Source organism: Molossus molossus, unplaced genomic scaffold (assembly GCF_014108415.1).
Source record: "Molossus molossus isolate mMolMol1 unplaced genomic scaffold, mMolMol1.p scaffold_m16_p_10, whole genome shotgun sequence".
Taxonomy (NCBI): Eukaryota; Metazoa; Chordata; class Mammalia; order Chiroptera; family Molossidae; genus Molossus; species Molossus molossus.
Window position 1 is genome coordinate 49,775,767 of NW_023425345.1, and position 25,037 is coordinate 49,800,803.

Here is a 25,037-nt window from a genome sequence, read left to right on the forward strand (position 1 = left end):
ACATGCCAATTGGTCCCATTGCTTCTGAAGGTCTTGTCATTAGCACAGAAATTGTTTTCTTTCATTGACTATGGCTGGAAGGTCTATTTCAAGATATTAAAACATAAAATGGGATTAAGTCATTCAAATTTAATTCTAGCATAATACCAATTGTTGTGATAACATTCTGCTTTGCATTATTTTTAATGGGGAATTGCTTTCTTACCAAGGAATTTCTACCTGTTATGAATTTCTTCAGAGTATTTTAGTGAAGATTCTGAATGAGCACAGATGCCAGATTTGCTCTGTGGCATCAGAGGTCGCTAACAAAAATTTTTAAATGCTTCAAAATGGTCTACATCATCCTAAATTTATTGACAATAGTTTAAATGAGAATAAAGGTTAACAATAGAAAACTATGACTGGAGCTTTCCTGTTCTTTAATTTATTAGATCTGAGAAACTCAGACATGCTATTTGATGGAGAGTGCCAAGTGTTGAGAAGAAAGTAAAAAAATAATAAGAATCTTTACTTTGGATGTAAAGAATTGTCTATCCTGTGGTTAAGAAAAAGCTATATTTTTTTAAATTTTTATTTATTTATTTTTTTGTTACAGATGTTTCTCCTTTTTTACCGCATTGGCAACCCCTTCCCCATCCCCCCACCCCCACCCCATCCCAGCTCTGTTGTCCATGTCCATTGTTCATGCATACATGCATATAAGTTCTGTGGTTTATCTCTTCCCACCCCCACCACCCCCTCTTCTGAGGGTTGTCAGTTTGTGCCCTACTTCCATGTTTCTGGGTCTACCATATTCCTCAGACTATGTTCATTATATTCCATATATAAGTGAGATCATGTGGTATTTGTCTTTTTCTGCTTGGCTTAGTTCACTTAGGATAATACTTTCCAGGTCCCTCCATGTCATCTCAAAGGATCAGAGATCTTTCTTTCTTACAGCTGCATAGTACTCCATTGAGTATATATACCACAGCTTTTTTATCCATTGGTCTACTGATGGACACTTGGGCTGTTTCCAGATCTTAGCAATTGTAAATAGTGCTGCTATGAACATGGGGGTACATATATTCTTCCTGATTGGTGTTTCAGGCTTCTTAGGGTATATTCCCAGAAGCAGGATCACTGGGTCAAATGGAAGTTCAATTTTTAATTTTTTGAGGTAACACCATAGTGTTTTCCATACTGGCTGTACCAGTCTGCATTCCCACCAGCAGTGTACTAGAGTCCCCTTTTCTCCACACCCTTGCCAACACTTGTTGTTTGATGATTTGTTGATGGCGGCCATTCTGACAGGTGTGAGGTGATACCTCATTGTTATTTTAATTTGCATCTCTCTGATGATTAGTGATGTTGAGCATTTCTTCCTATGTCTCTTGGCCATTTGTATGTCCTGTTTGGGGAGGTGTCTATTCAGCTCCTCTGCCCATTTTTAAATTGGGTTCTTTGTCTTCCTCTTATTGAGTTGTATGAGTACTCTATATATTTTGGAAATTAACCCCTTATTTGATGTATCATTGGCAATGATGTTCTCCTATACAATGGGTTTCCTTTTCATTTTGATGCTTGTTTCATTTGCTGTGCAGAAGCTTTTTAGTTTGATGTAGTCTCGTGTGTTCATTTTTTTCTTTGTTTCTGTTGCCTTAGGTGATGTATCAGTGAAAATTCTGCTCCGCATGATGTCCGAAATTTTGATGCCTACATTTTCTTCTAGAATTTTTATGGATTCACAGGTCACATTTAAGTCTTTTATCCATTTTGAGTTTATTTTTGTGTATGGTGTAAGTTGATGGTCTAGTTTCATTTTTTTGCATGTAGCTGTCCAATTTTCCCAACACCATTTATTAAAGAGGCTGTCTTTACTCCACTGTATGCTCTTGCCACCTTTGTCAAATATTAATTGAGCATATTGCCTTGGATCCATTTCTGGGTTCTCAGTTCTGTTTCACTGGTCTATATGCCTGTTCTTGTGCCAGTACCAGGCTGTTTTGATTACAGTCGCTTTGTAGTATAACCTGATATCTGGTATTGTGATCCCACCTACTTTGTCCTTCTTTTTCAAAATTGCTAAGGCTATTTGGGGACTTTTTTGGTTCCATATGAACTTTTGAAGTATTTGTTCTAGTTCTGTGAAATATGTCGTTGGTATTTTGATGGGGATTGCATTGAATCTATAGATTGCTTTGGGTAGTATGGACATTTTAATGATGTTAATTCTTCCAGTCCATGAACAGGGTTTGTGCTTCCACTTTTTTATATCTTCCTCTATTTCTTTTTTCAATGTCCTGTAGTTTTCTGCAAATAGGTCTTTTTCTTCTTTGGTTAAGTTTATTCCTAGGTATCTTAATTTTTTTGCCGCAATGGTAAATGGGATTGTTTTTTCAGTTTCTCTTTCTGTGAGTTCATCATTGGTGTATACGAATACCATCGATTTCTTGACGTTAATTTTGTATCCTGCTACTTTGCCAAGTTCATTTATTAAATCTAGTAGATTTTTGATGGAGTCTTTAGGGTTTTCTATGTATAATATCATGTCATCTGCAAATAATGACAGTTTCACTTCCTCCTTTCCAATTTGAATCCCTTTTATTTTTTCTTCATTTCTGATTGCTGTGGCTAAGACTTCCAGTACAATGTTAAATAATAGTGGGAAAAGTGGACATCCCTGTCTTGTCTCTGTTCTTAAGGGAAATGTTTTTAGTTTCTGCCCATTGAGCATGATGGTGGCTGTAGGTCTTTCATATATGGCCTTTATTATGTCGAGATATGATCCCTCTATTCCCACATTGCTGAGCATTTTTATCAGAAATGGATGCTGGATTTTGTCAAAGTCTTTTTCAGCATCTATTGATATGATCATGTGGTTTTTATTCTTCATTTTGTTTATGTGGTGTATCACATTTATTGATTTGCAAATATTGTACCAGCCTTGCATCCCTGGGATGAGTCCCACTTGGTCATGGTGGATAATTTTTTTGATGTATTGTTAGATCCGATTTGCTAGTATTTTGTTCAGGATTTTGGCGTCTATGTTCATCAGGGATATTGGCCTGTAGTTTTCTTTCTTTGCAGTGTCTTTTTCTGGTTTTGGAATTAGGATTATGCTGGACTCATAGAACGAGTTTGGAAGTCTTCCTTCTTTTTGAATTTTTTGAAATAGTTTGAGGAGAATGGGTGTTAGTTCTTTTTTGAATGTTCGGTCAAACTCCCCCGTCAAGCCATCCGGGCCTGAGCTTTTGTTTGCTGGAAGAGTCTTGATTACCTCTTCAATTTCCTTAATTGTTATTAGTCTGTTCAAGTTTTCCATGTCTTCCCAGTCCAGTTTTGGGAAACTGTGTGTTTCTAGAAATTTGTCCATTTCACTTAGATTGTCGAATTTGTTGCCATATAGTTGTTCATAGTAGCTGTTAACGATCTTTTGTATGTCTGTGGTGTTGGTTGTTACTTCTCCTCTTTCATTTCTGATTTTGTGTATTTGGGTTCTCTCTCTTTGTTTCTTGGTGAGTCTAGCGAAGGGTCCTTTAATCTTCTCTATCTTTTCGAAAAACCAGCTCTTTGTTTCATTGATCCTTTGAATTGTTTTTTGGTCTCTATGTCATTTATTTCTGCTCTGCTCTTTTTATAAAACTTTTTTTTTATCCTCACCCGAGGACATTTTTCCATTTTTTGTTCAGACAGAGTGGGAGGGAGGGAGAGGAAGAGAGATAGAGAGAGAAACATAATCGTGAAAGGGACACATCGAGTGGTTGCCACCCGCACAACTAGCCAGGGCCGGGGACAAACTGCAACCGAGGTACACGCCCTTAGCGGGAACTGAACCTGGGTCTCTCTGGACCACAGGCTGATGCTCTATCCACTGAGCCAAACCAGCCAGGGCTCTGCTCTGATCTTTACTATTTTCTTTCTTTTACTTGCTCTGGGGTCTTCTTTCTGTTTGCTTTCTAATTCTTTAAGTTGTGAGGTTAGACAGTCAATTACAAATTTTTCTTGTTTCTTGAGGTAGGCCTGTAGTGCTATGAACTTCCCTCTCAGAACTGCTTTTGCTATATCCCATAGATTTTGTGCTGTTATGTGTTCATTTTCATTGGTTTCCAGGAAGTTTTTTATTTCTTCCTTGATTTCCTCGGTAACCCATTCATTGTTTAATAACATGCTAGTTAGCCTCCATGTGTTGAAATGACTTTGCATGTTTTTGTTGCAATTGATTTCTAGTTTCATGCCATTGTGATCTGAGAAGATGCTTGATATGATTTTAATCTTCAACTTGTAGAGATTTAGTTTGTGTCCTATCATGTGGTCTATCTTTGAGAATGTCCCAAGTGCACTTGAGAAGAATGTGAATTCTGTAGTTTTGGGGTGTAATTCTCTGAAGATATCTATTAAATCATTTGGTCTAGTGCTTCATTTAGAGTCTCTGTTTTCTTGCTAATTTTTTGTCTAGAGGATCTATCCAGTGGTGTCAATGGGGTGTTGAAGTCCCCTGCTATGATTGCATTGCTGTCGATTTCTCCATGGAAGTCCTCCAAAAGATTTTTAATATATTTTGGTGCTCCTATATTGGGTGCATATATGTTTATCAAGGTTATATCTTCCTGTTGGATAGATCCTTTCAATATTATGTAGTGGCCTTCTTTGTCTCTAGTTATGGCCTTCATTTTGAAATCTATTTTATCAGATATGAGTATCGCTACTCCAGCTTTCTTTTGCTTTCCATTTGCTTGGAAGATTTTTTTCCATCCCTTCACTTTCAACCTATGTGAGTCTTTTGTTGTGAGGTGGGTCTCTTGTAAACAACATATAGATGAGTCATGCTTTCTTATCCAATCAGCTACTCTGTGTCTTTTTATCAGAGCATTTAGTCCATTTACCTTTAAGGTGATTATTGATATGTACTTATTTATTGTCATTTTTGTTCAGTGTGGTTCTATTTTTCTTTCTATTTCTTCTACTAATTACTGTTGTCCTTTTAACATTTCTTGCAGTGCTGGTTTGGTGCTAATGTATTCCGTTAGCCTTTTTTGTCTGGGAAGCTCTTTATTTGACCTTCTATTTTGAATGATAGCCTTGCTGGGTAGAGTAGCCTTGGATTCAGATCCTTGTTTTTCATGACCTTGATTACTTCATGCCATTCCCTTCTGGCCTGTAGTGTTTCTTGTGAGAAGTCAGCTGAGAGCCTTATGGGGTTTCTTTTGTAGGTAATCTGTTGCTTATCTCTTGCTGCTTTTAGGATTCTCTCTTTGTCAAAATGACTATGTGTCTTGGTGTGGGCCTGTTTGGGTTTTTCTTATTTGGAGCTCTCTGTGCTTCTTGAACTTGAATGCCTTCCTCCTTCACCAAATTAGGGAAGTTTTCTGTCACTATTTCTTTGAATAAATTCACTAACCCTTACTCATTTTCTTCTTCTGCGGGGACTCCTAGGATGCGAATATTATTATGTTTCCAGTTGTCCCACAGTTCTCTTAAGCTGTCTTCCTGTTTTTTGTTTTGTTTTGTTTTGTTTTATCCTCACCCGAGGACACTTTTCCATTCTTTGTTCAGGTAGAGTGGGAGGGAGAGAGAGGAACAGAGAGAGAGAGAGAAACATCGACGTGAAAGGAACACATCGAGTGGCTGCCACCCGCACAACCGACCAGGGCCGGGGACAAACTGCAACCGAGGTACGCGCCCTTAGCGGGAACCGAACCCGGGTCTCTCAGGACCACAGGCCGATGCTCTAACCGCTGAGCCAAACCGGCCAGGGCTGTCTTCCTGTTTTTTAATCGTTTTTTTTTCCTTTTGGTTGTCTGATTGGTTGATTTTTTTCTACCCTGTCTTCTAATTCACTGATCCGATCCTCAGCTTTCTCTACTCTGCTATTTAGACTTTCCAATGTGTTCTTTATTTCTGATATGTCATTTTTGATCTCTTCTTGGTCGTTTTTAATTTCCAATTGGTTTATTTTTAGTATCTCTATGTCCTTACTCATGCTGTTCAGCTTCCTCAAGATCATGGCTCTGAATTCTAGCTCTGTTAACTTGCCTAACTGCTCCACATTGGTCTCATCTTCGATGGAGGTCTCTTGTTCTTTCATTTGGCTTTTGATTCTCTGTTTCACCATTTTGGCTATCACAGTGGGCTTTGGAGCCTGTCAAGTTTTCCCTGTGGATGTTGGTGTTCTGCTGTTTGTGGCTCCCTCTCCTGGGTTTAGATGAGTGAGGGAGGACCCACGTTAAACACCACTGTCATGTCTTACTTTTCTGGTTAAAGTTGCTAGCCCAGGAAAGGTACTGTTATCCTCTAGCTTTTTGCCTGGAAGGTAGCAGTCCAGGTTACTTGAAGAGTTTTGGGTTGTCAGTTGATTGAAAAACTCCCTCAGGTGCTCAGCAAAAGGGGATTTCCCGAGGGTGGGGCAGATGCTGGTTGTTAGTAAGCCTCAATTAGCATTTCAATGGCCCAAAGGGTAGGGTTGGATCTCTGAGGGAGGGGCTGCTGCCTCTCCTCAGAGCCCTGGGAAGGAGCAAGATGGCCACCGTCCTGCGTGGCTGCAACTCGGCAAAAGTTCTGAGTGCCCTCCAAATCCCAAGTGTCCCCACATAGTTCCAGTCCAGTCTGCCCTCCCTCTGCTGGAGCCCAAGGTGAGTGGCTGTGGAATTTTTAGCCTCTGTCCGGCTCTGTGCTGTGGAGCCACTTGGGAGTTTAACCCGAGGGCGCTGCTCCCAGCTAAGGCCACTGCTGTCTGTCGGCTCCCAGCCCCCCTCACACCTTCGCAATCCTACCAGGATGGAGTCAGTGTCCCTGGTTATATGGTCCTCGCAAGCTGCTTTTCTGTTGCTTTTTCCCATTGATTTGTCTGTGTTATAGTTGTAATTCCAGCTTGGTTCTGGGAGATGGTCTGTATAGCTTCCGTTCACTCCGCCACCATTTTGGAATCCCAAGAAAAAGCTATTGTAATGTCATTTCAAGGAAATTAGATTAAGTCATTTAAATTGGTTTAAAGAAATCCAGTAAAAAAAAAAAAAAAAAGTCTTCCTTTGTAGAAGATAGTTAAATCAGATATTTGATAATAAAAATTGTTGAGTCCTATCAAGAGAGTATTGTGGATCTGAAAAACTATGAGTTGAAAATAAAAAATAGACTCACTGGGTCACCAGTTGGGACTTTGTTGCCTTCAGTCTTCTAACTGAAGCAATGCCATGGACAGTAAATCTCAAACTCTACACAAATAAGTCATGCTTTTTGAAATCATTTTAAAATACATTTAAACTTAATGAAGTGAGCGTAGCTTCTTTTAATTCTATAAAAACTGATGTCTTTTCCATTTGGACAAAATGTCCTTGGCTTCCCAGCTATATGAAAATGACAAAGTGGCTAATTCTCAAACATGAAAATACCAAACTTCACTTTATATTTGAATAGTATATCAGTGCAAAAGCTACTTATGCCCATAAGATAGCCAGAGCAAAATGTTTTTGAAATTTCATAACACAGACATTTACTTAGAGTTTCTGAGGCCTTCCCAATATTAACTATTTCAGCTTCCCAATCTTAACATTCTAGTTGCATATACATTTTAACTCTTGGATAGACAATAGAGTACAACTGATCACTTTTGAACCTAATAATATCAATTTCCCATATGGAGCCAAGCAAGAAAAGACTATTAAATCAATGACTAAATTTTTGAAATTGAAAATAAGGGAAAATCTTCATAACCTCTCCTATAAGGCCCTTATTGAACAATATTATATAAAGTGAGTAATCAACTTTTGTATTTTCTTGATTTTCAATGACTCTTCCTATAAGTTTTACAGAGGGAAATAATCTTCTTAAAATGCTGTATTAAAATAACTATTTATGTTCTTAACAATTATTATATTAGCTAAAGCATGAATTACTTATGTAAGCATCAGAAAACCATTCTTTTGGGAACCAGCACATAATTGGATACTTATGACATTATAAAGGGTGAATATGATATAACAAAGAGGGAACAAAGGGTTGCCGAGAGTCAATAAATTGATAACTGGCACAGTCTATCCCACTGACTATTCTTCCATATGTACCCTTATATACATGTTAAAACTTCTGAAAATCAACTCTACTTCCACCAAAGAAGATAACAGCTATCTGTCTTAAAGTCCTCATCCTTTCCCCAGTGAGGCAACTGAGGTTTCCAACAGTCATTGTGTTCATCTATGGCTGGGTGAGAGCATAGGTACATATTTAGTTTTACAAGAAACTGCCAGAGCTTTTTCCAAAGTGATCATACAATTCTACACACCTTCCAATAATGTATGAGAGTTCCAGCTGCTCTATATCCTCACCAACATGTGGTGTCATCCTGTATATTATAATCTAAATACAAATATGTGTTTAATAGCTATGCTTAGCTTTGGAACAAAGACCCATTAAACAGAAATGAAATATAATAGTGGGTTTCATTTACAATTCTTTCATAACCCAGCCCTCTTTTTTTTTTTTTTTTTTTTTTGTGGTACGTGCCCCTAGCGGGAACTGAACCCAGGACTCTCTGGTCCGCAGGCCGAAGCTCAACCGCTGAGCCAAACTGGCCAGGGCAACCCAGCCCTCTTTAAATAACTTCCTGTATTTCACCCATTTCCCATGGTGGTCCAGAAATATATGTAGAGTGAAAGTGAATGGGATGTTTTGCTAGAGCTAGGAAGTCTCTTGGCATTCACACTCTAAAACCTAATGACTGGGAGATTCTTTACATAAAATCCCTTTGTAATAAAGTCTATAATATTAATTTTCCATAATTTTTGTCTTCTGTCAGGTGCTAATGGCTTTTAGGGATATACAAAAGGAGGTGAGATTAAATTTTAATTCTCTAAATTCCCTAGCCACGTAACTTTCCTTTGTTTCTGTTTTTTCCCATACCCTACTGTGATGTTGACTCTGATCAAGGTTTTAGTTTCTTTATCTAGCCCAGGAAGCTGAGGCAAGAAGATGCCTAACAATTTTCATATAGAAATATGGTCACATAGAGAGAAAATTTTATCTACCGGAAATTCTCTCAGCAAGAATACTCTGTGTGGTTATATGGAATGCTGATAAGTGACTGAGTTGGGAGGAGAGCCCAAGGGGGCTATGGTAAATTGCCTTATTAAGAGAGTATGTCTATTAAGTCCAGGGAAGTGCAAATTAGAGGCCAGAGCTAAACTTCTTTGCTAAATAGAAACAACCCTCCTCCTCTGCTCTTCCTCCATGCAGATTTCAGTCTTTCTTCTATACAAATCCTAATCAAATATTTAAAAATATAATCAAGCCCTGGAAGGTTTGGCTCATTGGTTAGAGCGTCGGCCTGCAGACCAGAAAGTCCCGTGTTCAGTTCCCACTAAGGGCACGTACCTGGGTTGCAGTTTGTCTCCAGCCCTGGTTGGGGTCATGTGTGTGGCAACCACTCAATGTGTCTCTCTCATGTCGATGTTTCTCTCTCTCTCTTCCTCTCTCTCTCCCTCCTGCTCTATCTAAAGATAAATGCAAAAAAGTCCTCAGGTGAAAAAAAAAAAATATATATATATAGATAGATAGATAGATAGATAGATAGATAGATAGATAGATAGATAGATAGATATAGAGAGAGAGAGACAAGCCCAGCTGGTGTGGCTCAGTGGTTGAGCGTCAACCCATGCACCAAGAGGTGCAGGTTCAATGCCTGGTCAGGTCACATCTGGTCAGGTCACATACCCAGATTGTGGGCTTGATCCCCAGTAGGGGACATGCAGGAGGTAGCTGATCAATGTTTCTATCTCCCTCTCCCTCTCTTCTCTCTCCAAAAACCAATAACAACATTACTAGATAGATAGATAGATAGATAGATAGATAGTCAAATATGCACTAGATTATTGGCCTGCCCAGACACTGAGTTATTATATTAGCTCACAGTGTTGCTGTCTTGGTCCTACCAAGCCTGCTGTCTTACCTTGGATTGTGTGTGTGTGTGTGTGTGTGTGTGTGTGTGTGTGTTTCTGTCTGTTACAGTGGAGAGCGACAAGCAGTATCTATACAATGCGCCTGTATTTTACACAGGCAACACACACATAACTTAGGACAAGTACTAACATTATAAAACCAGAACAACTGGGAAATGTCTGCACAGATCTCTTAACTTTTGTTCCTTTGAATAGAGATATAGCTTCACTTAAATTAAAATATAAATGTAATATGAGCCTCTCATGGTCTTAAAAACAGTAGTCCTTGCTTCCTAGTTGGGGAGAAGTGATAGGTAAAGAGATTGAGAAGGCAATGAAAAGAAACTTCCACTATTTCACTATCTGGACCACTCTTGACCTTACAATTGTGCCCCTTTTTATAGTTCAAGAAGCCATGTTATGGTATCCTGCTGCTGTGTCTGAGACTTCCTCTAGGGAAAATTACAGCAGTCTTTTCCTCCACGTGGATGCAGGTAGAAGAGGGCAGTGGGTAGCTATCAGAAGCTTCACATTTTCACCCAAGTTTTGCCTCGGGGGCAGGGAACCTCCACCCTACCCAGCACTTTGTCCCCTGAGGCATGAATCTCCTCTGGCAAAGACTTGAACTAGTGAAAGGATGAGGCTTGTGCCTGAATGGGACTTGTGTGTGTTGATTTCTATCTTCTCAGGGCCTATGTAGGAATGAAAAGTCCCATCCGACATCTTCTGTGTTGAAGTGCTTTTCTGGTGCTTCTTCATGGAGTCCATCAGACACAATCCCTGCCCTCATAGGTCCTCCAGGCTGATGCAGACAAAACAGACACCCTAGTCCAGATTTATAAGGGCAGTTTTGTACTTAAATATTAACAGAAAAAAGTAAAGCCCTGGCTGGTGTGGCTCAGTTGGTTGGAGCATCATCTTATACACCAAAAGTTCACAGGTTCCATTCCAGGTCAAGGCACATATTCAAATTGCAAGTTCCATCCCTGGTCAGGGTGCATAAAGGAGGCAACCAGTTGATGTTTCTCTCTCACACTGATGTCTCTCTCTCTCTCTCTCTCTCTCTCTCTCTCTCTCTCTCTCCCCCTCCCTCCCTCTCTCCCTCCCTCTTTCCCCTCTCTCCCTCTCCCTTCCTCTCTCTAGAATCAGTAAAAACATATCCTTGGGTGAGGATTAAGAAAAAGAGAGAGAAGAGAGTAAAGCAAAAGATAACAGGGAGAGGTAGAATTTGAAAGTACTTTCTAGTTGGGCTCCTGTGAGCTCAAGGGGTCCAAAATGTGTCATCAGCAGCTATTTACTTTGCGATGAGTAAAAAGGATATTTTTCAAAGGTCCTTCATGGATGCTTAAAGGTTCACCTCAGAGAACCACTGGAGACTCATTGGGGAAGGTAAAAGGGCCAGAAAAAGGATAGCAGAAAGGCCAGAAAAAATAAAAGAGGAGAGGTCACTCTATGAGTAATGAATTGTGTAAGTAATGAATTATGTGTTTCCTACCACTAACGAGGCCAAGGCTCATCCCATTTATTTATCCACCGTTAAAACATTTACTGAGCATATGTTGTATGCAGAGCATTATGTCAAGCGATTTGGTGTGAGAGATACAAAACAACACAAATTCTGCTTTTTGGAAAAATAGAATTTAATTCATTCCCAGGAAGCCCGTATCTCCCACATAGACATCCTATGTTTGACCAAGTCTATAGCCGGTATACTGAAGGTCAGAGGAAACTGGCCCCTGAGTTCTGACTCTCTCTCAATTCTTATTCTTTTTCAGCTGCAGGAAGATGCTCGGACTCGAGGTAAAAGAACAGTATTCCAAGGTTTGAATAAGCCCAGAGTGGTAGGAGGGAATAAGCAGGAGTTCACCCAAAGTCTCATCATTGGAGCTTCCATTTGGCTGAGAACTAGAGTCCTGGTCTACTTTTCCTTTCCCCCTTCAGCCAAGCTTGACATTGGCTTTCCTTGAACTTCTCTGAGCACTGCCAGTCTCTCTTCTGTCCAGCCCAGTATCTGGACAGGGACAGCAAGATCCCTTTCTCCCTTGGGATGGCTGTTGAGGGTCTGGGCACACTCTCAGCCCTCAGTCAGACATGGCCCTTTTCAGTAGAGGAGAGAGAGCAAACACAGAGGTGAGCAGCTTCCCAGCTCTGCTCTAAGGGCTTAGCAGAGCTGGCATAGGGACTGAATAGAGGGGAGGTCAGAATGGAATAATTATTCAAGATGGTCAAGTTATAGTTCTCAAATGCCCAAATGCAAATTCTAGTGTTTCAGGACTATACTCAAAATACCCAGGTGCCTAGAATCATAGCATAAAAAAACAACATCTGTAGCACCTTCCTTCAACCATCCAAGAAGGCACTTATAAATCAGGGCTTTTCAAACTTTTGCATGTACACAAATCATCCAGGTACCTTGTTAAAAAGCAGATACTGATTTAGTAGGTCTAGGGTGAGCCTGAGACTCTGACATTGTATATTTCTAGCAGGTTCCTAATGTGATGCCAAAGCTATTGGATCAAATTTTGAGTATCAGGATATAAATGATTGAGCCCAATGAAATATCTTCTCATGTCAGAATACAATAAGATTCAATTCAGGGACTTCTGAATCCCATGGAAAGATTGAGGAGACTTCATATGTGAGTGCAGGAATCAGAGGGAAGAGAAAATCAAAAGGAGATTCTGACTAGTCAGGGGTCTCTCTGGAAATTGGAACTACTCTATGCTTTTCTAGCCCCTCCATAAAACAGAGCTCAGGAGAGTCTGAACCTTATTGGGGATCTTTAAATATAACCAGTCCAGACAGAACTCCCTCTGGTCAACCACCTCCACTCCATTCAAGAATGATAAAGGAAATATGGCCAAGCAAAATCCATTGTGAGATACAGAGAAAATTTTATTTGGCTATAGATCCCTAAGGCTCAACAAGTCAAAAGAGCCAAGTTTACCTTAGCTTAAAGGATGTTCTTCTTTATACAAGGAAGGCTGGTTTTCAACGAGATCACCGCAGGGCCCTGAGAACAGCAGCCAAGGGTGTAGATTCAGGATTCTAACTGTTGCTGTTGTTTTTATGCTTCCTAAAGGGGGCAGGGGGCAGGATAAAATAATAATTCAAATCTCATATCAATTTAACATTCAAAAGAAAAGGAGACAAGTGAGAAGCCAAGGACCTACTCCAGTGGCAATGCCTGAGACGGAGGCATTTGGCAAACTTCTAGTGCCCAGTACTGGTTAACAGAGGTCTGGTGGCCCTGATTCATTATGCTTTGCAAGTGACCAGATGTCTGGTGCCACATTCTGCAACTGCCTCTCTGACAGGCCTGTAGGTCTTTAGATTCCCCATAAGTTCTGGCCTCTCCCATTCTCACTGGCTATACTCCAGACTGAGGATGTGAGCAGGGCTGAGGGCTCAGGGATCTTAGGGAGATATTTCCAGATCCCTGTAACAGAATGACTCCTTCCTGTGTCCACCCTCAGGGATGAGTGACAGCTTAACAATACCCATCTCATCTGCATTTAGAACTGGGTAAGTGGCCTTTCTTTGATAGTCCCTAAGGGAGATGGCATCCACCTGAATATGGGTATAGTGGTTAGAAATATATCTGGATTTGAGCCTTGAGCCTTCAGAAGCCTATACTTCCAATACATGTCACCTCTAAAGGGAAAAGAGTTGGCCTTCCATCACTCTTAGCAAATAGTGAACTGCAGAGCCAGGACTTCCTCCTCTATCCTCATCTCTGTCAGAAATCCCTGGAATCTCAGGACCAGTCCAGGACCTCATCATAACAGATACTGGGAGATTCTCTTCATTCATTTGAGAGAATAAGGGAACAGAGAATGATGGATAAGAAAGGAAACCCGTGAAAATGGAGTTAAAAATCAGAAACTTAGAAGTAAAAGGACTTAAAAGAAGAAAATTAATAAAAGTTTGAGAGTCCAATGCCCCAACATTGGGAGATATCCATTTCTTTGCCATGAGGGAAAAAATAAAAAATAAAGACAAGGCTACACCACCAAAGATTTAATTCAGATATTAGAAATGACTTTCCAGTTAATGACAATTGAGAAACAGAGGTCTGGGAAATCAAGAAAGACAAGCAGCACTATGTTCTGCAGAGGACTTCTTAAAAACTTTTTAAAAAATCAGTTTGATGTGTTTAAGATATGGTCCTGCCCTTACCAGGAAATGGAGAAGGTGAACTCCCTAGATCCCTGTTGGAAACAAATTTGATCCTATCTTAGAGAGTTAGCTCTAATGAAATAAAATCCATTCCTCTTAAGAAGATAGAGCTTTATACTTTTTTTTTTCTTTCTTTTTGATTCTTTTTTAGGGAGAGAGAGATAGCAACTTGAATGTGAGAGAGATACATCAATCAGCTGCCTCCTGCACACCCCTACTGGGGATCAAGCCCGAAACCCAGGGATGTGCCTATGACCTCTCAGTCCATAGGATGATGCTCAATCCACTGAGCCACACCAGCCAGGCGAGAGAGAGAGAGAGAGAGAGAGAGAGAGAGAGAGAGAGAGAGAGAGAGAGACATCAATGCAAAAGATACATCGATTGATCGCCTGCCGCATGACCCCAACCAGGGCTGGGGACCAAACCATAACCGAGGTACATGCCCTTGACTGGAATCAAACCCCGGACTCTGGTTTGCGGCCAACGCTCTAACCACTGAGCCAAATTGACCAGGGCAGAGAACTTTATACTTTAAATTGATCAGTGTTGAAACCATAAAAAGAAAACTGACAGATAATGTCATATTTACATAACATTTAAATGTAATTATTATAAACCTTTTCATATGAGGAGCACTTTGGATTGGTCAAAACCATATTGGATTCATGCTTTTACTTAATTTTAACATTCCTCTGAGGCAAACATTAGGAATTTTCCTGACTTTTCTAATGAAAACACAGGCTCCTAACACCCAGCAAGGGCTCTTTCTTTTGGGCCACAGGATTATCAAGGAATTGCAGCTCCCAGAGCCAGTAATACCCATTCCTGGTGGAGAGTGTTAACAAGATCCCTAAGGGCAGTGGAGGTGAGGGAGGGGATCTCTCTCCCTCATATATTCACAACCTCCTCTTATTTGGTACAGAGGCGTCAGACTTTCAGATTCCTGGATGAACCAAAATGTGGGTAGTTTCCTGTCAAGCACTGGAGAGCCAGCCATCAGGGGGTCCAGGTCAACGATCTGAGAAGCCAGTGTTTCAATTAATCAGCTTGCTACCCTAGACCTTAACCATGCAATCAAGGAAGAAGGCCTCCTTGGCTTCCGCCAGGTGTTTCACCCAGATGACCTGTCTCCTGAACTTCACTCTGCCCATCCTGCTATGGTCAGGAGCCCAGGCTCCACGGATCTTCACTCCAATGTGCCAGAGCAACACCCCACCAAGAAGGTAGGGTCTAATACAAGGAGTGAGAAGATGGCAGGATGAGGGCAGGGCCAACCCAGGATCTTTTGATCTCTGTGATCAAGATAAAGAGCTCAACGAGAGTGTGTCAGCTGTGGAGAGTTCTGTATAGGAAGAGCTTTCAGGAATCAAAGGGAGACAATTATGGGATAGAAAGATGAAAGGGTAGAAATTTAAGAAACACACTAAGAAATGTGCAGCCCATTATTCCTCTCTGGAGAGTGGTCTGAAAACTTACATTACTTTGGGGCTTAATTCAGAATCAAGAGTCAAAAACAGTAGGTCCATAATAAAGTCTATTGTCAGAATTTTTATTACTTGAATGTGCTTGAATGTGCTGCCCTCAAAGGCACTGCTTAAGTGATGAGCCATTTCTTTAACCTTTTCAACTCCCCTACTCTCTCATTTCATCCGACACCCAAGCCCATGTGGAGAAGACTGCCTCATATGCTCCCCTGTGGCATAGACAATGCTCTGTCTGGCCCTAAATAGGATTAACTGAGAATTCTTTTTAAGACACAGTCTGAGTGATGGGTGATGGAGAAAATTGGGCTCATCTGCATGTCTCTAAGTATAGTGAGTGTATATTTTCTTGAGTAGTCCCTTTTCAAATATTATATCCCATGTTCCCCATGTATCAGTAAAATGCACAAAATGTTCCAATATTTTTGCAACAAGTTTACATCTTTCAGAAAGAACACATATACTCACCAAACCTCATCATCACTCAAAACTATTTTCGTTCAGAAATTAAGGCAGAAAGCTTCCTTTCTCTTCAGTACAACATAAACAGTAAGTGTAAGATGCCAAAGAGTAAACACTACATAGGAAAAAAAAAAGATGGTATATAATCAGTGATCTCCTCCCTCAGCTTGTATTGGATATATTGGGATAGGGTCATGAGGGCAGGAGCATTACCATGAAGACACAGATACTTCCAGTGTCACTGCCTAGTAAACTAAATTTATTTTATTCCCGCCCATGTGACTGTGACAGCTTTGGTGCCTGAAAAAACAGAAGTTATTACACAGACATCATCACTGACCCAGAAGGGGGAATGAGACTCATGGGCAGAAATGCCAGAGTCTGTGGCTACAACTGAGAACTTGGAAATGGAGTGAGTCCCAAGTACATTACAATTGCCAAGCAAAGAAACCAGCAAACAACTGATAAAATAAATGTGATGAGAAAGACATTTATTTACCCTGTTGGCTCTTACTGGGTAGTGGGATGTAGTGATAGTCCAAACATGATATTGCATTTGGTTCAATACACAGTGCTGTATATTAGAAGATCTGTCTTATGTGGGGGTCCAGAATGAGTCACCCCAAGATGTCCCTCTGTGCTATGTAGACTGTTTTGAGCTAAAGGCAACTTTAGCCACGGGCTCAAGAGAAACTTCTGCCCAGCTTCCCTTAACTACCTGTGTGAATTAGAGGTCTTGCCCATAAGAGATTATCAGAGATAACTTCTTTTGACCTATGTATAGGGCAGGGTAAACTTATATTTACCAAAGGTCTGCTCTTCCTATATATAATCCTGCAATGATCTTGTGAAGCCCCTAAGGCACTTTTATCTCATCCTTAGCTCAGGGTGTCTTACATACCCATGTTCTCTATCTATGAACCTCTCCTGCATTTGGGGGGTCTCTGACTCGCTCATATATGTGGGTCCCCATACATATGTATGTATTAAATGTAGTTATTTTCTCTTGCTAATCTGTCTCATGTCTATTTGGTTATTAGACCAGAGAGAAGAACCTTGAGAGTAGAGGGAACTTTGCTTCTCCCGACAATTATAAGGTCACAAACCCATATTGACTTTGCTCTGTGGGTCTCAGTTTCTTCCCCTGTAAAGGAGGCATCACAGGAAAATGATGAAGGCTCCTTTTATTTCTAATATCCTATGATCTAGATAGTCTCAAAGTCTACAATTCCAACATAGATATCCCCCAGACTTTAAAACACCTAGTCCAAAAATATTTTCTATAAGCAAGGACCATTTAGGATTATTTGTCAAAGATGGTGACTTTTGCACATATAAATGTATGTATTATATGACAGGAAAGGTTTCAAATACAAATTTTAAACTCCTTTATAAACAAATGAACATAATATATTTAAAAATATATAACTTAGAATTTAAATCCCAGGAGTAAAAATTCATCACAACAACAGTAAAATAATAAACAGAGTACATTATAACAACAAAATTAATTTCTAAAGATCATTACTTCATTAGATGTTGACTTGGCATTTGTTAAAAATAGAAATGTTTATTATTATTTCTTTTCTTTTTTAAAATGTATTGATTGATTTGAGAGAGAGAGAGAAACATCAATTTTCCTTGTTTCACTTATTAAATGTTTATTTTTTAAATTACGACTTTATGCCATGGTCGGGTAGTTCAGTTGGTTAGAGCATCATCCAGATGCACCAAGGCTGTAGGTTCAATCCACAATCAGGGCACATATAAGAATCAACCAATGAATGCATAAATAAGTGGAATAAAAACAAATCAATGTCTCTCTCTCTCTCCCCCCCCCTTTCCTCTCTCTATGAAATCAATACATTTCTTAAAAGACTTCACAAAAATAATGACTTTTTCCCCACATGATAGAGACCCCATAATTTTTAAGTTTATTGAAAACAGAAACTGCACAAGGATGCGTTCTATTTTCATGCTAGTTCAGCACTATTAAAATTGCTTTCAGTGGTTTTTCCAGTTCCAAAAACAGTTAAATGTAATATAAAATTTCAATAAGACATTTTGTAGAAGTTGACAAATATATAGCAAAATTCATCCAGAAAAATAGGCAAAATCTCCCTGCCCCATCACACCAAAAAAAAAAAATGTTGATGGACTTAGCCTCAAAATTTTACTTCTCAAAGTCAAGAGAATGAGAAAACAAGTTACAAACTGGGAGAAAATATTTGCAAAAGATGCATAACATAAACCAAAAATATACAAAAATTCTTAAAACTCAACCATAAAAAAATTAACAACACAATTTAAAAATGGGCAAAAGAACAGATTCCTCACAAAAGAAGATATGCAGATAGTATAGCAAATAAGCATATGAAGATATTTAATATCAATGTCATTAGGGAACTGCAAATGAAATAATAATGATATACCTCTACACACCTATTAAAACGGCCAAAACCCAAAACCCTAACACTACCAATGTTGATGAGGATGTGGAGCTCTCATTCATGATGGGTGAGAACGCAAAATGGTATGACCACTTTGAAGACAATTCGGTGGTTTCTTACAAAACTGAACATACTCTTATCATACAATCCAACAATCATGCTTTTTGGTATCTCCCCCAAAGAGCTGAAACTATACCCACACAAAAATGTGCACACGGATGTTTATAGCAGCTTTATTCATAATTCCCCCAACTTAGAAGTTATCAAGATGTCCTTCAGAAGTTGATGGAAAAATAAACTGCTATATCCAAGCAATGAAATATTATTCAGCACTAGTGAGCTATCAGCTCTTGGAAAGACATAGAGGAAGCCTAAATGCATATTACTAAGTGAAAGAAATCAATCTGAAAAGGCTGTGTATTGTATGATTTCCAGAATATATCATTCTGGAAAAGGCAGAACTATTGAGAGAGTAAAAAGATCACTGTAAGGTCTCTCACTGTGGTGTGAGATGTTGACAGTAGGGGAAGCTAGGCATTGTGTGGGGACAGGAGTATATGGGCCTGTACTTTCTCCTCAGTTTCGTTTGTTTGTTTGTTTGTTTTTCAAGTTTTATTAATTTATTTTTGTTACAGATGTTTCTCCCTTCTCCCCATCCCACCCACCACCCCTCCTAGCATTGTTGTCTATGTCCATTGGTTATGCATTACATGCATATAAGTTCTTCGGTTCATCTCATCCATCTCCCCTGCCCCTCTACTCTGAGGTTTATCAGTCTGACCCATATTCCTTTCTATGTCTCCAGGTCTATTTTGTTCATTAGCCCACCTTGTTCATTATATTCCACAAATAACTGAGAACATATGATATTTGTCTTTCTCTGATTGGCTTATTTCACTTAGCATAATACTCTCGAGATTGCTACGTGTTGTTTCAAAGGATAAGAGATCTTTCTTTCTTACAGCTGCATCATATTCCATTGTATATATGTACCACAGCTTTTTTATCCATTCATCTATTGTTGGACACTTGGGCTGTTTCCAGATCTTAGCAATTATAAATAGTGCTGCTATGAACATAGGAGTACATATATTCTTTCTGATTGGTGTTTCAGCCTTCCTAGGATATATTCCTAGAAGTTGGACCACTGGGTCAAAAGGCAGTTCAATATTTAATTGTTTGAGGAAACACCATACTGTTTTTTACAGTGGCTGCACCAGTCTGCATTCCCACCCGCAGTGTTCTAGAGTCCCCTTTTCTCCACACCCTCGCCAACACTTGTTATTTGATGATTTGTTGATGGCGGCCATTCTGACAGGTGTGAGGTGATACCTCATTGTTGTTTTAATTTGCATTTCTCTGATGATTTGTGATGTTGAGCATTTCTTCCTATGTCTCTTGGCCATTTGTATGTCCTGTTTGGAGAGGTGTCTATTCAGCTCCTCTGCCCATTTTTTAATTGGGTTCTTTGTCTTCCTTTTGTGGAGTTGTATGAGCACTCTCTATATATTGGATATTAACCCCTTATCTGATATATCATTGGCAATTATGCTCTCTCATACAGTGGTTAGCCTTTCCATTTTGATGATTGTATCTTTCACTGTGCAGAAGCTTTTGAGTTTGATGTAGTCCCATGTGTTCATTTTCTCCTTTGTTGCTATTGCCTTAGGTGATGTATCAGTAAAAATTCTGCTGCGTATGATGTCTGAAATTTTGTTGCCTACAGTTTCTTCTAGGATTTTTATGGATTCATGAGTGATATTTAAGTCTTTTATCCATTTTGAGTTTATTCTTGTGTAGGGTGTAAGTTAATGGTCTAGCTTCATTTTTCTGCATGTAGCTGTCCAATTTTCCCAGCACCATTTATTAAAGAGGCTGTCCTTACTTCACTGTATGCTCTTGGCACCTCTGTCAAATATTAATTGAGCATATTGCCTTGGGTCCATTTCTGGGTTCTCTTTTCTGTTCCACTGGTCTATATGCCTGTTCTTGTGCCAGTACCTGGCTGTTTTGATTACAGTGGCTTTGTAGTATAACCTGAAATGTGGTAATGTGATCCCTCCAACTTTGTTCTTCTTTTTCAAGATTGCTGTGGCAATTATGCTCTCCCATAATTTGGGTTCCCTTTCCTTTTAATCGTTGTTTATTTTGCTGTGCAGAAGCTTTTTAGTTTGATGTAGTCCCATGTGTTCATTTTTTTCCTATTCTGTTACCTTAGGTGATGTATCAGTGAAAATTCTGCTGCGTATGATGTCTGAAATTTTGCTGTCAGTTTTGCTTTGAACCTAAAACTGTTCTAAAAAATACTTTTTTTAAAGACACAATATAATGGACCACATTGTTGTGAGGCCTAACCAAAGAAATGTATGTGCATGTTACCCAGGGTGAGAAAAGTGCTAAACCCTCTGGCTAGTGCTGGCTGGCTCACATGTCTCAGATATGTGTATAACACAGTTAGTACGCACACATATTTAATTGCTACCAGTTTAGAGGAGAGAGCCTGGAGAAACAACACACTAGTAGCAATAGTCATATCTACTGCCCAGATTTGGGTTTCTAATACCATTTTTTCACTAAAAGGAACCAGGGATCCTTGGAGAAATGGCTGATTCTAGAGGTAGGGCAGGGAATATAAAAATGAGCCGAAGCGCCCTGGCCAGTTTGGCTCAGCGGTTAGAGCGTCAGCCTGCAGTCCGGAGAGACCCAGGTTCGGTTCCCGCTAAGGGCACGTACTTCAGTTGCAGTTTGTCCCCGGCCCTGGTTGGTCGTGCGGGTGGCAGCCACTCGATGTGTCCCTTCACGTCGATGTTTCTCTCTCTCTCTCTCCCTCTCTCTCCCTCCCACTCTACCTGAACAAAAAATGGAAAAGTGTCCTTGGGTGAGGATAAAAAAAAAAAAAGAGCCGAAGCATGTTAAAGTACCAGAGATTAAGAAAGTGCGCTCGCTCGTGCTCTCTCTCTCTCTCTCACACACACACACACACACACACACACACACACAAAATGATGGGTGTATGTCAAAGGAGCACAGAAGTCAACTGAAAGAGGTCTTAATGACCAAAGCTAGAAAAATTTGAGCTACAAAAACGTAGTATTGAATTATAACACAAAATGTAAAAGATTCATGAGACCAAAGTGATATAAAGGATTGAATAGATAAATAAATGGGGAGAAAAATTAATCTCCCATGCAGAAAAATTTCAAATAATTTATATAGCTAATCCACCCCTCAAGGTGGTGGAGAATAACTCCTCACTCCAATTTTGTGAGCTGCACGTGATGACTTCTTTCCAAAGAATATAGTATGGAAAACAAAAAAGCCTACTTGGAGAAAAAAGATAACTTTACAGTGGATAAATCTGACAAATACTACTTGAGACACGTGACCAAGGTAACCTTCAGCAGTGATGAGTTATGTTGACAGTATATACTGTTAACATATGATGAAAATGGTACTTTACTTCTGTGGTCTTCCCCCACAAAACCTATAAACCTGGTCTACTCACCAAAAAAAACATCAGACAAGCTCAAACTTAGGCACATTCTTAAAAATATCTGACCAATACTCTTCAAAATTATCATGGTCATCAGAAACAAGAAAAGTCTGAGAAACTGTCTCAGCCAAGTGGATCCTTTTTCAACATGACTAACTCATTATTATGTGGTATCCTAGACAGAATCCTGGAACAACAACAACAAAAGGACATTATGTAAAAACTAAAGAAGTCTGAATTTCAAAGTATGGCCATGCGGGGGAGGCAGGATAGGAACGGGGAGGAGGGTTTCAAAGGGGGAAAAAAAAGGAAAAACATCTGTAATTTTAAAAAATTCATAAATTAAGTATAAAATAAATAAATAAAAGTATGACCATGGCTGGTGTGTTCAGTGGTTAGAGCATTGGTCCATGCACCGAAGAGTCAAAAGTTCAGTTCCCGGTCAAGGGCATGTACCCGGGTTTTGGGAGGCAACCAATCCACGTGTCTCTCTCACATCGGTCTCTCTCTCTCTCTCTCTCTCTCTCTCTCTCTCCTCGCCCCCCTCCTTCCCTTTCACTCTCTCTAAAAAACAATGGAAAAAATATTCTCAGGTGAAGATTAACAAACAAACAAACAAAAAAGACTGATTCAAGGCTAGGGAGAGGAAAGAACAAGATGAGACTTTTGTGCTATAAAGTGATCAAAGAATGAGGAGACAGTAACCAACTTGGAGGGTATCCACTGACATATCTAAGATAATTTGACCATAACAATAAATAATGATAATAAATGAATGTAACCTATTAAACAAAATAGCATTCATGAGTCTATTCTGAGAGAGAAAGAGAGGCTCTTACTTGCAGAAGAATGTGAACTAATAAAGAAGGGATGAATGAATTAGAAAATTATCAAAGGATGCTAAAGCCATAGGGTAAAAGGAATGCCCAGCCAGCGTGGCTCAGTGAGCATCAACCCATGCACCAAGGTCACTGGTTCAATTCCCGGTCAGGGCACATGCCCAGGTTGTGGGCCAAATTCCCAGTATGGGGCATGCAGGAGGCAGCCAATCAATGTTCTCTCTCATCAATGTTTCTATCTCTCTCTTCATCTCCCTCTAGAATCAATAAAGAAAAAAAACTTTTTAAGTTTAATAAGGAATAAGATATCTGCATAGATTCAAACTACCTCTCCCCAAATTATTAAATACAAGAGGAAAAATAACTTCACAGTGAACAAACTTGGTAGATACCATGTTAAGTACTCATAAACTCAACAAAAGACAAACAATCCAATTTAACAATGGGCAGAAGACCTGAATAGACATTTCTCCAAAAAGGATATACAAATGGCCAAGAGACATATGAAAAAATGTTCAACATCACTAATCATCAGAGAGATTCAAATTAAAATGACTATCAGATATCACCTCACACCTGCCAGAATGGCTGCCATCAACAGATCATCAAACAACAAGTGCTGACGAGGGTGTGGAGAAAAGGGGACTCTAGTACACTGCTGAGGGAATGCAGACTGGTGCAGCCACCTTTAAAAACAATATGGTATTGCCTCAAAAAATTAAAAATGGAACTGCCATTTGACCCAGTGATCCCACTTCTAGGAATATATCCCAAGAAGCCTAAGACACCAACAGAAAAAATATATGCACCTCTATGTTCATAGCAGAACTACTTACAATAATAGCTAAGATCTGGAAACAGCCCAAGCGTCCATCAGTAGATGAGTGGTTAAAAAAGCTCTGGTAGCCCTGGCCGGTTTGGCTCAGCGTTTAGAGCATCAGCCTGCGGTCCGGAGAGACCTGGGTTCGGTTCCCACTAAGGGCACGTACCTTGGTTGCAGTTTGTCCCCAGTCCTGGTTGGGTCATGTGGGTGGCAACCACTCGATGTGTCCCTTTCACATCGATGTTTCTCTCTTCCTCCCACTCTATCTGAACAAAATATCAAAAAATGTCCTCGGGTGAGGATAAAAAAAAAGCTCTGGTACAGCTCTGGCCAGTTTGGCTCAGTGGTTAGAGTGTCAGCCTACAGTCCAGAGAGACCTGGGTTCAGTTCCCACTAAGGGCATGTACCTTGGTTGCAGTTTGTCCCCGGCCCTGGTTGGGTCATGTAGGTGGCAACCACTTGATGTGTCGCTTTTACGTCAATGTCTCTCTCTCTCTCTCTCTCTCTCTCTCTCTTCTTCTCTCTCCCTCCCACTCTATCAGAACAAAATATAAAAAAATGTCCTAGGGTGAGGATAAAAAAAGCTCTGGTACATATACACAATGAAATACTATGCAGCTGTAAAAAGAAAGATCTCTTACCTTTTGAGATAGCACAAAGGGACCTGGAGAGTACTATGCTAAGTGAAATAAGCCATTCAGAAAGACAAGTACTGAGAAAAAATGGCGGCGGAGTGAATGGAAGCTACACAGACCATCTCCCAGGACCAAACTGGAATTACAACGAAAATAAAGACAAATCATCAGGAAAGGGCAACCGAAAAGCAGCTTGGAGGACCGCATAACCAGGGACACTGACTCAATCCTGGTAGGCTTGCGAGGATGCAAGAGGGGCCGGGAGCAGCAGCCTGGACTGAAACCAGCGGACTCGGCTGGGACCAGGGGACTCAGCTGGAAGCTGCTGCTGCCTCGGCTGAGTCCTGTGGCCTCGGCTGAGACCAGCGGCCGCCTCGGCTGGGTCCTGCGACCTTGGCTGGGGCCAGCGGCCTCGGCTGGGACCAGCAGCTGCCTCGGCTGGGTGCTACGCCCTCGGCTGGGTCCTGCAACCTCCGCTGGGTGCTAGGGTGCTACGCCCTGGGCTGGTGCCTCAGCTTCGGCTGCCCTTAGCTGGGAGCAGCGCCCTTGGGTTAGAGTCTCTGGTGGCTCCACAACGCAGAGCCCGGACAGAAGTTAAATTGGCAGCAGCCACTCACCTTGGGCTCTGGCAAAGGAAAGGCAGACTGGACTGGAATTGTGTGGGGACAATCGGGATTTGGAGGGTGCTCAGAGCTTTTGCTGAGTGCAGCCACACAGGACTGTGGTCATCCTACTCCTTCCCAGGGCCCTGGGGAGAGGCAGTGGCC